Source organism: Muntiacus reevesi, chromosome 2 (genome assembly GCF_963930625.1).
Source record: "Muntiacus reevesi chromosome 2, mMunRee1.1, whole genome shotgun sequence".
NCBI classification, from domain to species: domain Eukaryota; kingdom Metazoa; phylum Chordata; class Mammalia; order Artiodactyla; family Cervidae; genus Muntiacus; species Muntiacus reevesi.
Window position 1 is genome coordinate 137991861 of NC_089250.1, and position 17098 is coordinate 138008958.

General features: G+C 41.5%; 1 protein-coding gene across 1 annotated transcript in view; it reads left to right on the forward strand.

Moving 5' to 3' along the window:
* Positions 1–17098, forward strand: part of PLCE1 (phospholipase C epsilon 1) — a 358298-nt gene that overhangs the window by 112983 nt on the left and 228217 nt on the right. The gene's annotated exons all lie outside the window — the stretch shown is intronic.

Sequence of the window (17098 nt, forward strand, 5' to 3'; positions counted from 1 at the left end):
CATCCCTAAGTCAGGAAGATCCCCTGGAGAAGGGCATAGCAACCCACTCCAGTATTCTTGCCTGGAGATCCCATGGACAGAGGAGCCTGCAGGGCTACAGTCCATGGGGTCGCAAAGAGTTGGACATGAATGAAGGGACTGTGCATGCGTGCACACCTAGACAATACAGGGTCTACACCTATTGTTTGCCATAAGGACAGTAGGATTTCAAGTGCCTGGGCTTCCCTTCATTCCCTTCCTTCCCCTTCTCCTTAGGCTAAATTCTTATCTTTCATGAAGTGGTTCAAGAATCATCTTTCCTGTGAGATCTTTCCTAAACCTCTGTGTCCTCCATCAGTTAGTCTCTCTCTTCCTGCTCTGGAGCACTATGTTTTTGCTCCATTAGCGGAATAGCTGGGAACATGTCCATGTCTCCAGCTGGACCCAGAGCTCTTTGAGGGAAGCCTTGTGCCTCACCTTCCTCTCCCCATCACTCAGCACAGTGTAAGCCCCGGATGCATCCTCCAGTTTTGTTCACAGCAATAACACATCACTTAAAAATAGTAGGCTAGGGACTTTCCTGGTGATCCAGTGGTTAAGACGCCAGGCTTTCACTGCAGGGGGTGCAGGTTCAATCCCTGGTCAGGGAAGTAAGATCGCTCATACCAAGCAGCATGACCAGAAAGCTAAAAAAAAAAAGTCTAGTAGAAATTTCGTTTGAATGCATTAACATTCATTCTGATTTACCTGAGAAAGAAAAATTGGTGTAAAATTAGGTGACAAATCCATGAATGTGGATTTCAGGAGTCATTTATCTTGGAGGACTGAGTTGTTGTTTTTGTTTTTACTAACTAAGTTGCTAACATTCTGTCTTTTACATTAAAAGTTCCATGGGGTGAAAGCATTGCCTGAGTCTGTCTGACTGTCTCAGGCAGAGCCTACCTTCCTTTGAGTGAAGGGGATGTGTTTGAATCCTGTGGCTGGAAACATACACGTCATGAGATAAATACGCGGGCATTTGTGTTAGGACAACAGATGGTATCCTCTTCCTGAGTGAAACAGGAAAAGCAGGGCTTCTAGGAAGGCCTGCACCATGACCTGGTTGAGGGAGTAGTATCCAGAATGTGTCCCGCTTCAGTGTTCCCTTCTCCTTATCATTCTTTGCCTCAGTTTTGCAGATGGGAAATGGATGGAAGTCAGTGGAATTCTTGTGTCATAAAAAATAACTAACCCTTATTTCCTGTGAGTCAGGTAGTGTGTTGAATGCATGAGCTCCTTTAATCTAAGATGAGGGCCCTATGAGATGATAACATTAGGATTCCCGCTTCACAGGAAAGGAAACAGCAGCTTAAACAGGTTAAGTGACCGGTTGACCGCAAGTAAATGAAAGGATCTATAACTCAAATCCAAGTCTCTATGACCATAGATGGAGAAGGAAATGGCAACCCACTCCATTATTCTTGCCTGGAGAATCCTTGGACAGGGGAGCCTGGCCAGCTATGGTCCATGGGGTTGCAAAAGTCGGACACGATTTAGCGACTAAACCACCATGACCATAGAGCTTGTCCTTTTAGCTCTGCCTTGCGTGCATGCGTGCTCAGTCATGTCCAATTCTTTGCAACCCCATGGACTGTAGCCCACCGAACTCCTCTATCCATGGAATTCTCCAGGCAAAAATACTGGAGTGCTTTGTCATTTCCTTCTCCAGGGCATCTTCCTAACCCAGGTATCAAACTCATGTATCCTGCATTGGCAAGCATGTTCTTTATCACTGAACCACCTGGGAAGCCTCTGTGCTCAGCTGCCTCAATGGGAGCTCTGAAGAGCCTGATAAAAAAGCCAAATAGATAGAAGGGGTCAGAGACATCTTTATTAGAGTGTGTGTTCAGTAAAAAGGTAATGAAAATAATGTTAAGTATTTTCTTGAGAGAGCTCTCAGTCCAGAGAAAAGACAGATGCTATAAAGCTGCACAGTGGTTGATTCAATCAATAACTTGATTTTTTTGCATCCAGTTAAGCTGATTTGACTGTCAGGTGATTTCTAAGACCTGTAATACCTCCATTGCAGTAGTAGTTCAGAGGATAAAGTCTTTATTAGGGCTGGAAGGGGCAGTGTGAATGTTTGAGAGGTGTACTGCCTTTTTTGAATTGTGCATTGTTGTCTTTTTTCCTACCAGTAGGTGGAAATAGAACTGAATCTTTCAGCTGAGTCCTAGCAGGATTCCTTTCATTTCTGCCTCAAAGGAGCAACAACCCAAAAAAGCCCTCAGGAGAAGTTTGAAGCATGCAGTTAAAAGATTGCTATTCTGCAGTTGGACTGGAATATTTCCAATCTGATGGTCAGATAATGTTTTTATCCTCTTACAAGGCCAGGGTGTTCGAAGGAGGCGCTGGCAACCCTGGCTTTCCTGTGAACCTTGCTGGACACCCACTTTGAATCATCTTTTTTTTTTTTTCCTTTCCTGACTACGCGTCCTTTTCTAAGGCTTTTATCTCCAGTTTTAAAACCTTTGTACTTACTGTCAAATTGTGTATGATGGTGTTTTTTTCAGGAACTACATTTCTGAAATTAAAATTTACCCAAATTAGAACAATCCATAGTGAATAAAGTAGGTGAGGAAAGTCTCCCTTGCCTTCCCCACCTTCACCTGCATTCACCAACAGATACATGTATCTCCATTTAAATAAAAGGGGGATCATGTAATATGTGTTACACTGCATCTTGCTCTTGCCACGTATTGAGGTTTTGGGGTTGCCCGTATATGTGACTGTCTCTAGAGCAGTTCTCACCTGGGGACAGTTTTGCCCCCCAGCGGACACCTGGCAATGACTGGGAGCATCTTTGGGTGGATGGTGGTGCTACTGGCATCTAATGGGTGGAGGACAGGGACGCTGCTAAGACATCTCCAGTTCACAGGACAAGCCCCCACTGCAGAGAATAATCTGGTCCCCAAAGTCAGTAGTGCTGAGGTCGAGAAACCCTTTTCCAGAGAACCTCATTCTTTGTAATGGGTACATAGTATTCACAGTCTCGAGTTCTGTCTTGTATTAATCCATCTTCCTACTAGCAGTCATTTTTTTTTTTTTGAGGTATAGTTGATATACAACAGCATTATATAAGTTTCAAGGGAACAGCATAGTGGTTCACAATTTTTAAAAAAGTTATACTCCATTTATAGTTGTAAAATATTGGCTGTATTCCCTGTGCTGTATAATACATTTTTGTAGCTTATTTATTTTATACGTAGTAGTTTGTACCTCATATTCCCCTACCCCTATCTTACCCCTCCCCACTTCCCTCTTTCCACTGGCAACCACTAGTTTGTTCTCTGTGAGTTCGTTTCTTTTTTGTCACATTCAATAGTTTGTTTTATTTTTTTAGATTCCACACAAAAGTGGTAACATGCAGTTTTTGTCTTTCTCTGACTTATTTCACTAAGCATAATATCCTCCAGGTTCCATCCATATTGCTGCAAATGAAGCAAGATTTTTTTCATCTTTATGGCTGAGTGGTATTCCATTGTATATATAACACATCTCTATCCATTCATCTGTTGAAGGACACTTATGTTGCTTCCATACCTACTAGCAGTCATTTAAAGCTGTTTCTAACCCTTTGCTATTAAAAGCAATGTTGCAGTAGTCATTGTTTTACATATTTATGCACTGTGAGATTTTATTTCTATAAGATAAGGACATAGAAGTAAAATGTGTGAATATAGGGACTTTATTTTAAAAGTAAAAGACCTACAGACTGAAAGTATTTTGTTTTAATTACACAGCAAGTTTATTTGATGGCAAAACCTAATATGAAGGCATGAGGGCTAGTTACAATCTTTATTCTGTATACTGTATTTAGACATTTTGTAATTATGGAATACTGCCTTAGTCCCTGCTGGGGATGTTACATAATATATGGCATAAGTACCTCATTCATTTTAAAAAATTTTTATTTAAATTTTTATAAATTTTTCCTGAAATATAGTTGATTTATGATGTTGTATTAGTTTCAAGTATATAGCAAACACTGGAGTGTGTTACCATACCCTCCTCCAGGGTATCTTTCCAACCCAGGAATCAAACCTGCATCTCTGATGTCTCCTGCATTGGCAGGTGGGTTCTTTAACACTATTGCCACCAGAGAAGCCCATCAAGTGTGTATATATATGTGTATATATGTGTGTGTATATATATACTTCTTTTACATTGTCTTCCATTATAGGTTATTATAAGATCTCATTGGTTTTTTTAGTCTGAAAACAATTGAATCTCAATGCTCTCGTAATTAACTCTTTGATGCTGCAGGGATGCACCACATTTAGTTCCTATAATATTCTTGTGTTGCAACAAGCAGACAGCAATGACTGATGATTTTGTGTTCTGCATCTAAACCACCCCCCCCAAAAGATGATTTTGTTTCTATAAAAAAAGCTGTATATGTTCAGTTTATAGTTCTTGCCAGTGTCTCGTGGTTTTCCATGCAAATTAACTTATCAGAAAACATCAAGCATGACCCTGAGAAGCACTTGATAGTTGTTGCCTTGATAGTTATGAATCTCATAAAAAATATTAGCAATATTAGCAACAATTGAGTGCTTACTGTGCTTCATGCCTAATCAACATTACCAAGTCAGACTTTTATGATAATACCACAAGGAGGTGGTGTTATGGTAATACCACAAAGGCTTTTTAGCTTCCTTTATACTTAAGGGAGAATCCCATGAACAGAATAGCCTGGCGAGCTACAGCCTGTGGGGTTGCAAAGAGTTGGACATGACTGAGCAACCTAACACATACTTAAGGGAACAGGTCTCAGGAGTTGAGATCTTGGGTAAAGTAACATATCTGGGGAGAAGCAGAACCCAAGCTTGCAGTGCAATGTGCTATATCCTTCGCCGTTGTTATTCCAGTTCACTTTCCCTCATGGGGACAGAGTTTTAATATTTTTACATCAGTGGTCATTAAAATTTTTTTGAGAAAAAATTAATCCCAAGTTCCTTTTTCTCTCAAGGGGCTGCACTTGCATTTGAGGGCAAATAGGCAAATATTGCTCAAGTCAAGTGAATATTTTCATCACAATGTTAAGAGAAAGTCATTGGAACAGATCTGAGGTCACACGCTCTCCCACCAATGAACTCTAGCCCTGAGCGTTGTTTGAAATGAGAAAATGTTAATGTCCTCCCTGGAGCCTGTATTTGATATAATATTAGGGGAAAGCTTTCAGTTATATTTATTTCTCTTGGTGTAATCCCAAGAAGATGTCAGTTTCCATTATGAAAATTGCAGGTGTAAAAAATATTATCTTCTGTTTGCTACAGCAGAGCCAGTCCAAGAACCCTTTGGAGAAATTCATGCCCCAAGCCAACTGGAATTTCTGATGCCTAAATTTTTTGTGTGTGACCAGCCTAGGCTGAAGTGGTGTCCAAAAAGGATGCTCCTAGGTTAGTTTTTTAGCTACCATTGGCATAATCCACTTTGCTACCTCCTGGCTCTGAGAGTTCCTCCAAAATTCTGCATGCAAGGAACCTTCCCATTCCTCGGCAGATTCCCACTTCTTAATGCTTTTTTCCCACCGTGTCCTCTGCAGCTCAATCTCCTGTTTTATTAAAGTTTCTCAAGTTTATCATTGATTTTTACTTCAATGAAAGGGAATAATCTGACCCGCACAGTTTTTATTGTTGCTTTTAGATGTCTTTAGCTTATTACTCATGGTCTTTCACCCTGGATGAATTCTCTGTGGTTCCTTGAACTTTAAGGAAGAATAGGTACATTCTCCTTGACCATGACAACAGTGCCCTTCCTTAGAACTGCAGAACCTTTCATGGAGGTTTCTGTAGATTATGCACTAACACCTCCCAGGCCTGGGCTCCATTCTGCTTCAGGGCCTTTGCACATGCTTGCTTCCTCTGCCTGGGGCATACTCTTCTACCTACTACATCTTGGTACCTGGTAGTTGATTTCAGTTCATATCCTCAAGGAAGCCTTCCCCAAAACACACCATTCTCCTGCCCTTATCAACCATGAGTTTATTTCATAAATCTGTCTCTACCATAAGACTGGACATGGTATTGGGCCAGAGACCACATATTTCAGTGCAATAAGTATTTGTGCAGTGAGTTGACAAACAAGGGCTGTACATATTCTGGATTTCAGGAGAAGTAGCTCCTCTGCTTTTAAACTTTATTTCTGGACCAATATTTTTTCTAAAATGTGCATCTTTCTTCACATCATCCATCTGCCTTTTCACTGTGCTGATCTACTGGCCTTCACACTGGGCCTCTGCAGGGCATCCTGGTTCCCATTCTGAGCCCAGCCAGCCCTCTCAAAAACTGGCTTAAATAGATACTTTTATTTTCTGTTGTTCCTTCTCAGTATCAATAAGGTTGTTTTAAATATAGTTTATTTGCTTGTGTTTATTTACATTTCAAGCACACAGAAAAGCACAGAGAGGCTGATGGCAAACAGCCATGTACCCATTGCCCAGAGTTGCAAATGTCAACTTTTGTGGTGTTTGCCTCAAATTTTTTTAAAAGAAACAAAATGCTACAGAGACCAGTATAGACCCTATTCCCCACTCTCTCCTCCTTCCTCAGAGGTAACACTGTGTGCACAGTTGTCAGTCGAGTCATTTGAAAATCTGTAAGTGGACTAGAATAGACAACTTGACATTTTGGCTAGCCTTATGAATGGTAAACATTATCTTACTCTCGTTTTCATTAATATTTCCCTGATTATGGGTAAGGTTGAACATTTTTCATATTTACTAGCTGCATCTAAGAACAGTTCCTTCCATTTATCTGTTTGGTTGTTCCATTTACCTTTTTCCTGTTGGTTTGTAAGTTTTCTTGTGTAGTTAGATTACTCCTTTGCCTTTTCTATATGTTACACTTACCTTCTTCTAGCCCATAACTTGTCTTTTAGCTTTGTTTACATTATCATGCATTTTATAGAAATTTTAGATTTTAATATGATTCAACTAACATTTCCTATATGTTTTCTACTTTTTAAAAATTAAACCATTTTCTACTCTGTGACTGTAAAGGTATTCTCCTTAACATGTTTTTAATGCTTTGCTTTTCACAATTGGAACTTTCATTCATCTGGATTTTACTGTTGTTGTAATTAGATAGAAATGTAATTTATTTTTACCAAGCCTTCACATACAGTTGGGTATACTTCTTCTGGGAGGGGAGGAGAAGGAAAGATTTATTACTTGTAGCAAGTAAGGAGAATACTGGGGAATCTTTCCTAAAATAGTGTCTCTTATAATGGCACATTTCTTCCTTTGCCATTTTTATTCTTCTTATTTACTTTTCTTGTCTCATTATACTGCCTAGTACTTCTAGTCCATTATTAAAGGGATGTGTCATTAGCCCTATACTAAATTTCATTTAATTTGACTACACTAGTAGTCATTAATGTAGGTGTTATCTCATCTGTGTAGATGAAGGAATTGGAGCAGACAAGTAACCTTTCCAGAATCACACAGCTAGTAAGGAAATAATAGAGTCAGAGTTGAGACCCAGGTTTGAGCAACTACAAAGTTGAACTACTTATACTACCTTTTGCTCACAAATGACTTAAGAAAAAGATAGCCCCTTCCCTGCTCTTGCCCTGAACCTCTACGTCCAATGAGGAAAGAACATTTTATTGAAGTGATGCCATAAAAGCACTTCTTGTGTGTCTGAACAAAACCAATAGACTTTGTTTAGTTTAGACCTGCCAAAAGCAGATTAAAGAACCATATATGTATGAAACAGTTCTTATTCCAGATGGTATAAACATTCACTCAGGTAATAAAATCACATCTTGATGGAACTTCAGAAATGAGAAGTAGATCTTAATAGTAAGTTAACATTTTCAGGAATATTGTCGAGTAACTCAAGTTTCCTTCCTCCCTTCCTTTCTCCTTTCCTTGCTTCCTTCCTTCCCAGCTTCCATTCATGAAAAATCTGAGGCAACTTAGAAAGATCTACCCAAAACAAGGTAAAATTAAAAGATAAGGAAGTCAGAGCCAAGAGGAAATAGATACAGCAAAATAAAAATCAGTTCTAGCCTTAGTGTCATTTGCAGGAGTGTGGCCACAACATAGCCCAAAGCTTCCTAGCAACCAAAATAAAGAAAACCTATCCAGCTACACTATTCACAGGGGGAATGGGATCAAAATAGAATCATTGCCAAAGGGATACACAGTTTTTCCTAATTCAGAGAGAGGGGAGCTTCTGCCGTGACCTTCATATAGGGGCCCTGTGTGGTGTTGTGAGCAGTGCTTACCAGCATCTTCTTGGTAATGAGAAAGTATGCCTCACTTGGACCTGGTTCCCATACTTGACCCTGAGCCCCTTGAAAGGGCAGGGACCATATTTATTTTATTCTACATTACATAACAGAGTCCAGACCCCACCTGTTATGTAGTAGGTGCTCATAAAATATTTTTTCATTGAGTGAATATTACTTGTTCAGTTCAGTTCAGTCACTCAGTCATGTCTGACTCTTTGCGACCCCATGGACTGCAGCATGCCAGGCCTCCCTGTCCGTCACCAATTCCCGGAGTTTACTCAAAGTCATGTCAATTGAGTCAGTGATGCCATCTAGCCATCTCATCCTCTGTCGTCCCCTGCTCCTCCTGCCCCCAATCCCTCCCAGCATCAGGGTCTTTTCCAGTGAGTCAGCTCTTCCAATCAGGTGGCCAAAGTATTGGAGTTTCAGCTTCAGCATCAGTCCTCCCAATGAATATTCAGGACTGATTTCGTTTAGGATGGACTAGTTGAATCTCCTTGCAGTCCAAGGGACTCTCAAGAGTCTTGTCCAACACCACAGTTCAAAAGCATCAATTCTTCAGCACTCAGCCTTCCTTATGGTCCAACTCTAACATTCATACATAACTAGTGGAAAAACCATAGCTTTGACTAGACAAACCTTTGTGGGCAAAGTAATGTCTCTGCTTTTTAATATGCTGCCTAGGTTGGTCATAGCTATTCTTCCAAGTAACAAGCATCTTTTAATTTCATGGATGCAGTCACTACAGGCAGTGATTTTGGAGCCCAAGAAAAGAAACTCTCTCACTGTTTCCATCATTTCCCCAACTATTTGCCATGAAGCGGTGGGACCGGACGCCATGATCTTAGTTTTCTGAATGTTGAGTTTTAAGCCAACTTTTTCACTCTCCTCTTTCACTTTCATCAAGAGGGTCTTTAGTTCTTCTTCGATTTCTGCCGTAAGGGTGGTGTCATCAGCATATCTGAGGTTATTGATATTTCTCCCAGCAATCTTGATTCCAGCTTGTGCTTCATCCAGTCCAGCATTTCACATGATGTACTCTGCATATAAGTTAAATAAGCAGAGTGAAAATATACAGCCTTGACGTACTCCTGTCTCAATTTGGAACCAGTCTGTTGTTCCATGTCCACTTCTAACTATTGCTTCTTGACCTGCATACATTTTTCTTAGGAGGCAGGTCAGGTGGTCTGGTATTCCCATCGCTTTAAGAATTTTCCACAGTTTGTTGTGATCTATACAGTTATAGGCTTTGACATAGTCAATAAAGCAGAAGTAGATATTTTTCTGGAACTCTCTTGCTTTTTTGACAACGGATGTTGGCAATTTGATCTGTGGCTCCTCTGCCTTTTCTAAATCCAGCTTGAACATCTGGAAGTTCATGGTTCATGTACTGTTGAAGCCTGGCTTGGAGAATTTTTCAGCATTACTTTGCTAGTGTGTGAGATGAGTGCAATTGTGTGGTAATTTGAGCATTCTTTGACATTGCCTTTCTTTGGGATTGGAATGAAAACTGGAATATTATATGTAATATTTATCAATAAAAGTGAATAGCTCAATACAAAAATCAGTTGTATTTCTTTACACTAGCAATGAACAATTCCAAAATGAAGTTAAGAGGAACTTGATGTTCTTAAAGAGAAGTTAAGAACAATTCCAGTTACAATATCATCCAAAAGAATAAAATGCTTAGGAATAAATTTAACAAAAGAGGTATAAGACTTAGACACTGAAAACTGCAGAAAATCATTGAAAAGTCAAAGGCAAAACATTGGAGAAAATTTATAAAAAGCAATTTTATGAGAAGTAAAAATATTTATATTTTAGGTATGTAGCTTTCTGATGATTTGATTTGATCAAAGACTATAATTTAAAATTTTAAGAGGAATAGGTGAGCTGAACTTACTTTTGGTGATTCTTCATGATTACTTTTTGCATCCAAGCTCCTAGTAAGAAGGAATAGCAGAGAACTAGAGTTTACTTCTTGGTCAAGATCTGAAAGTAAATGTTATATATTGTCAATAAAAGATGCTGGTAAGAACTTCAATGTCGTTTAGTTGCTGAGTCATGTCTGACTCTTTTGTGATCCCATGGACTGTAGCCTACCAGCCTCCTCTGTCCATGGGATTTCCCAGGCAAGAATACTGGAGTGTGTTGCCATTCTCTCCTCCAGAGTATCTTCGCAGTCCAGGGATTGAACCCATGTCTCCTGCATTGGCAGGCAGATTCTTTATCACTGAGCCATCAGGGAAGCCCACTAAGAACATAGATGAACTCATAATACATATACGGTACCATAATTGTTTTGTAAATTGGAGAAGTTTGTATTAGGTAAAATGAAATCAGGATGTACAAAGAAAGTGGGAAACTGCCTCAAATGTTTAGCATCTAATTTATATTGAGGACATTTATATTACTAATTTCAATTAGTAATCTGTGTGTATATATATACACATATATATATGTATGTTTTAAAACACACGTCTGCTGTCATTAATAATTATCACTGAGCCCATAATGTGTACCTGGCACTTTTGTAAACAGCTTTCTTGACATTATCTCATGTAATGCCCATGACTCTATAAAGGAGACTCCAGTGTAATGTCTCCTGTTATAGAAGAGGAAATGGAGATCTAGAGAGGTTAGGCCACTTGCCTGGGTCACACAAAAGCATGTGACAATGCCGGTAACCACACCAAAACCTGTGCCCCCAGCCACCCTGCCATATTGCTCCACTTATTCCTTGCTCAATCATAGCAAACACCAGTTTCCTGTGGTTGGCTAGAAGTGAATGTCCCTTTCAGGTATAGCCTGTGGATGTACCATGGGGGTCTTGTTTTGCTGTTGTCCTCAGGATGCTACAATTAAAGAATTGTCCCGATTTTAAGACTGTCTTTCCAAAGAGTCTCTTGGAATTTTAGGATACCAGCTACAGTTTATAGGACATTTGCCAAGTTTTGGGCTCAGAAATTTCATTGTACATTGTAAAGTAATTATACTACAATAAAAAATTAAAAAGAAAAGAAAAAAGAAATTTGATTGCTCAAACAGAGGCCTGGACATAAACATGATTGCCAAACTTTGTTCCTGCCTCACAAGGATAAGTTTGTAGATAAGACCTTGGGCTCTAGTCAACAGGATCAGTTCATGTTCTGTTTCAACAATAGAACCTTCCACATGGTGTTGCTGAAAGTAAGGTTGTCACTTAGGGCATTTAGCACACCTTGGGGCACCTAGAAAGCTTTTAATAACGGTAGCTGCTAAAACACACAGCCTTTTAAGAGGACTTCGGTGTGAGCAGTGCATCTCAGCAACCAGCAGACCCAGCCTGCAGTTTAGAGCTGAGAGCAGCTCTGGACTGCAGACTCCTGAGGCCACCTGGAAACTGGCCAGCTTGGACTTTGAAAATTTAAACATTTTCAAATTTATTTTTAACCAAACTTAAAGGAAAGGGATTCCCACAGTGTGAAGGAGGCTGCTACAGCTTTGCCATTTCCCACAGGGAAAGGGACCCAGGGAGACTTCCTTTTGTTGGTGAAAGAAATGAAGGGGAGGGCGAGAGTTCGAGGTCAGGAAGAAGCCGAGGACTGGGAGCTTGAATCTGGGTTCTCGGCCAGCTGTCCCTGGAGTTCCCCAACTGCTCTTTCTATGGCTATAAAAGCAGCGGGCTGGACTGCAGGCCCTTGCAGTGTTGACATTCTGTGAAACCATAAACGCCTCTTTGGAGCTACAATTTAATGGGAGCCCTCAGCTTTTATGGTGGGGTCCTTGTAAGTTGGGGCCCTTGGAAAGATGTCTCTGTATCGTTCAGTCGAGTCCTGGGGAAGGCATTGTCCTTTTTGTTACCCAGTGCCCTATATCCCAGCTTGTAAATTCCTCTGGAAATTTGGAGCCAGAAAAAAGGTTGTCTTTCAGCTTAAACTCTTACAGTTTTTTCTGATTGGATGACATCTGTGATACCCCCTCAGTGTGTTTCTCTTATTGTTCCGTTTGCCAAGAAGCTCAGAGCTAAAGGCAGTGGTTAGCAATAGTGGCTTCCCTCAGACAGCTCAGGCCTCTGAATCCTTCTTAGAACTGACACTGTTGTTGTTGTTTAATTTTATTTACTTTAAAAAGCCCACCAGATCCTTCTGTGGCATCAAATAGGGCATAAAATGTTAGTGTAGGATGACACAGTAAATAGAAATACATGACTAGTTTTCCCCACCTCCAACTGTGTCCATCAGCTGCTTCCTTCCCCACTCCCAGCAAGTTGGAAACAGCAACAACTGACACATAATAGAACCTACCCGGGACCTTGAATTCTTCTAAGTCCTTTGTGTGTATTTTCTCATTCAACAACCTTGTGTTTGGGGATACTGTTATTTTCTTTATTTAAAGATGAGGGGAGTGAGCGGACTTCCCTGGCAGTCCAGTGGTTAAGATTCTGTGATACCAATGCAGGGGCCATGGTTTCAATCCCTAGGTGGAAAACTGAGATACCACAGGCCGTGTGGCCTATAGAAATAAATAAGAAAGAAAGAAAAAAGATGAAAAAAGTGAGCCACTGAAAGGTTAAATATCCAGGCGAGGTCTTGCCATCCCTTTCCTTCACTAGTGATGGATAGTCAGGCCAAGGGGTCACATTAGACCCAAAGAATTCCTCTGTCCCTGAGAATCCCAGTGGCCTAGAGGCCTTGGTTTGTTTATGTGGATGATTAGTAAGCCAATTACAGACAGCAGAAAGGGAGAATTGAAGCCTGGGGAAACCTCTCTCATTTCCAACTTCCCTGGGGTCTATTGCAAACTCCAGTTGGTCCTCTCTATTTGATGAACTCCATGGAGTCTCAGAGATGTCAACCCATTTTTTGCAGTGTGTATGGAGTTGGGCTGTGGTTGGGGGATGGTTCCTTGGACATTTCAGTTTCCCCCAGACTTAGATCTGGTAGGAGGCCAGCATGGCTGTTGGGCACAGAGGTTCACTGCCTCCCCTGATGGGGTGGTGAATGCCTTCCCTAGTGTTGCCAGACTTCCAGAGTGGGCACTCAGTCAGGGCATGTGGCCACAGACCCTGAGCAGGTCCTGCAGGGAGGCTTCTTTAGTACCTGCTTCTCACTCCTCTTCACACTGAATGCAGGAAAAACTATGGGTAGGGACAGGGTGGGAAATTGGGGCTTCCTTGGTGACCCAATTGGTAAAGAATCTGCCTGCAATGCCGGAGACTAGGGTTTGATCCCTGGGTTGGGAAGATCCCCTGGAGTAGGAAATGGCAACCCCACTACCGTATTCTTGCCTGGAGAATCCCATAGACAGAGGAGCCTGGCAGGCTACAGTCCATGCAGTTGCAAGAGTTGAGTGACTAAACCACTACAGTTAGGGCTCACCATCCAGGACCTGGCATGGTAGACAGACTAGGTAAGAATAGTCTTAGTTTGGCCATTGAGCTCAGTTTGGAAATGTGTCCACAGTCAATATGTGGATGTCTAAGTGTGACCAAATAATAAGACAGTTTTTAGAAGTAAATAATCCAGACTTTGTACTTTCAAATGCATCTCTCATTTAGTCAGTCTACAAACATCGGTTGAGCCTCCCCCAGTGCCAAGTGCACTGTCAGATGCTAGGACACGGCACAGGCAAGCTCTTCTGGGCTGCTGGTGGGGATTAAGTGATTTTGCAGGCTATGCCTCTGCTGTGGTCACGTTCTCTGCTCCGGAAGCCTTGTCTTCTGGAACTGCTTTGGGCAGCTCTGCCTTTAATCTGGAGATGGTATCATTGCTCGAAACATTTTTGGAACTCCCCTTTAGGAATTGCCTTCCGAGCTAGTCGGGGCCACACAGGAAAATCCATCTCACTATTTTATAGCCACACCTAGCTTGTGACCAAAAAAGGTATTACCCAGCTTGATGACCCACTTATTCCCCAGACTTGGCTCTGATTGACTTGCCTGTGAGCCAAAATTGCATCCACCCTCTAAGGATGGATATTTACCACCACTGAACATATTAGCAGTAATTTGGGTAATTTTGAAATAACACCTCACTTGCCCCAGACTCCCGTGGTCCTGTGCCTCAGTTGTAACACTTAGCCCGGTCACCCTTGTGGTGGAACAACCTTCTGCCTCTATTTCCCCCATCAGGCTGGGAGATTTGGAGGGCAGAACCATATGTCTATAACCTCTGCAGTGTCCAGCATGCATTTTGATGTTCAAAAATGTATATTTACCAAAATGCAGCGTACAGGTTCTGATGGAAGTTTCCAAAAAAGCGTTCCAGGATTGCTGCAAGTGACAAGAGTGTTGTTGGATCAATGGGCAGTGTAGTGGACCTGGAATACATAGGCTCTGGAATCTATCAGGCCTGACTCCAATCCCTACTTGTCCCCTTTACCAGCAGTGTGGCTGGCCCTACACAAATTCATTTCCTCTGAGCCTCTATTTCTGCAGCTGTGGAATGGGGATAATGATACTGCCTTCTAGGGGCTTTTATCAGGAAAAGTGAGAATGTTCATGTAATGCTCTAAGCATAATGCCTCTTGTGTAGTACGCTAATTCAATAAATGAGAGTGGTTCTTTTACTATTATTATTATTGCTGTGTCATTGTTGTGTTGGAGTGAATTCTCATTTGGATGCATAAATTCTGATTTTTTTAAAAGAATAATGTCTCACCTAGCACTCCCATCCTTTAAAATTGTATGTCATAGAGATTTCATGCTGAAATGTAGTTGCTAGAATCCAACTAAGTCCAAGCTCCTAATTTTTCAGAGCTCAGAAAGGGAAGTGGGTTGACTGAGGTCATGCTGGTTCATGGCAGTACTGGATCAGGCCAGAGATCCTTTTATGTGACATTTGATTCTTGCCCCCTACATTTGGAGGTTTTCCACCGTCCTTCCAAGGGTCTGGCAAGCAGGCTAGGGACTCTGGAGCCTGCCATTCTTGGGCGGCGACAGCCAAGGATTTGGCTTATACCTTTGGGGAACTGTAAACACATGCTTCCCATGCATTTGTGTAGTAACACTTTGTCACTTTGCAGAGCACAGAGCATGCTTGTGATGGTGTGGTTGTATAGCTGGTGAAGCCGGCAGGAACAGTGGGCTGGTAGTCAAGGAACACACCAGACAGACCTGGTGCCATCACTTAGGTACCAGGTTTGAGCTTCAGCTTCTTCATCTGCAGAACCTGAATGGTAATAAGTATCTGCCACATAGTGTTGTTGTGAGGGTTCAATGAGGTTTGCACGTAATGTGCTTAGCATAGTTATGTGGCACATGATAATTACTTTTAAAATTTCACATTATGATCGGTTAAACACATCTAAACTGAAACAGTCTACCTCTGGCATCCCCACTAGTCACAAGCCAATCTCTGATCAGTCTTGAAACTTTACCTGGGCTCTCTTGCAAATGGGCTCTATTGACAAACCACTTCCCCTCCCCTTCCCCCTTTTCATCCAGCATCATGCCTCTCAAACTTTCCCATCCCAGCCTGATCAGGGAAGACCATAAGATGCTAAAGTAACCAATAGCAGTTGTCCATCAGGAATGGTGTTGGGAACCCCTGAACTTTCTTGTTCACCAAAAGTCATGAGACTTCCCTGGAGGTCCAGTGGTTAGCTTCCAATGCAAGAGGCTCAGGTTTGATCCCTGGCCGAGGAACTAAGAGCCCATGTGCTGCACACTGTGGCCAAAAAGATAATTTTTAAAAAATTATGGAAAAACAATGGACTTCTGGCTTAAATAAGCAGTACTTTTCTTGGAAGATGCCTTTCCTTTGAATGCATTTGCACCTGTGAGAGGCTCTGGTCTCCTGCAGCATGGCAGGCTTCCACATCCCTGGGTTGATGCCTTCTACCATTGCCACCTTGATACCAGGTTCTTTGCACACGAATGCACTGGGTTCTGTCTGCTCCTTTTTTTTTTTTCAACTAAAACTTTATGTAATTGAAAAGTTCTGAATTTCTGTTTGGAAAGCATGATGATACTCAGTAAGACCAGAACAATCCAAATAATCCTAAATTTACAAAGACTAGATTCATAAAACCCCAGGGTAATTTTTTTTTTCCCCCATCTAGAAAAATCGTATTTCATAGCAGTTCTTACAATGCCCTGACTCTGGATGGGGCCCTCCCTTGATTCTAGATATTACATCATTTCATTTCGGCTAATGTAAACACTCATCACCCTGCATGTAACAGGATTTTTAGTACAGTTTGAGATTGGGCTTCACTCGGTGGGTCGTTGCAATGATTAATGGTTTCAGAAGGAAGTGCAGCAGGAAGAAGCTTTGCGGGAATGGAAGAGGTGAGGGAGCTCCATGTGAGATTCTGCAAAAGGATTAAGATTTGGCACCGGGCTTGGTTTCTGTGCAGCCTCTTAGGCAGAGAGCCTCAGGAGAGGGAAGCAGGCTGTCAGCTGGGGTTTTGCACGCTCTCAGCCTGCCTTGAGGGTTGCTTGGTTCTTCCCTCTCTCTGCAGTACCCAATTTTACCTTATTAAAGGATGGATGTGGATGCTGAAGCCTTAAAGAAGACCAGGTAAGGGTTCCTGTTGTCCATGAAGTCCCCTGACGTTCTTAATGCATGAAATCTGGGACTGTTCCTTTTCTCACACCGCTGTTCAGTGTTAGCCAAAACACAATTCCTCTGAGACATTTCACAGAGAGGATCAGGGAAGTTTCTTCCCTAGTTAAAGACGTTTCTAAAATGTTTTAACCCAAAATACTGAACAGTTAGAGATGCAAGTTTCTCTTCCTTTGAAGACATAGCTTTAAGATTATCGCTGTGCATTTTAATTTACAAGATTTTGAAAGGAATCCCGAGGGTGTATTAGATATTTGTTTTCCTTCCTTTTATAATGGCCTGTGGTGTGT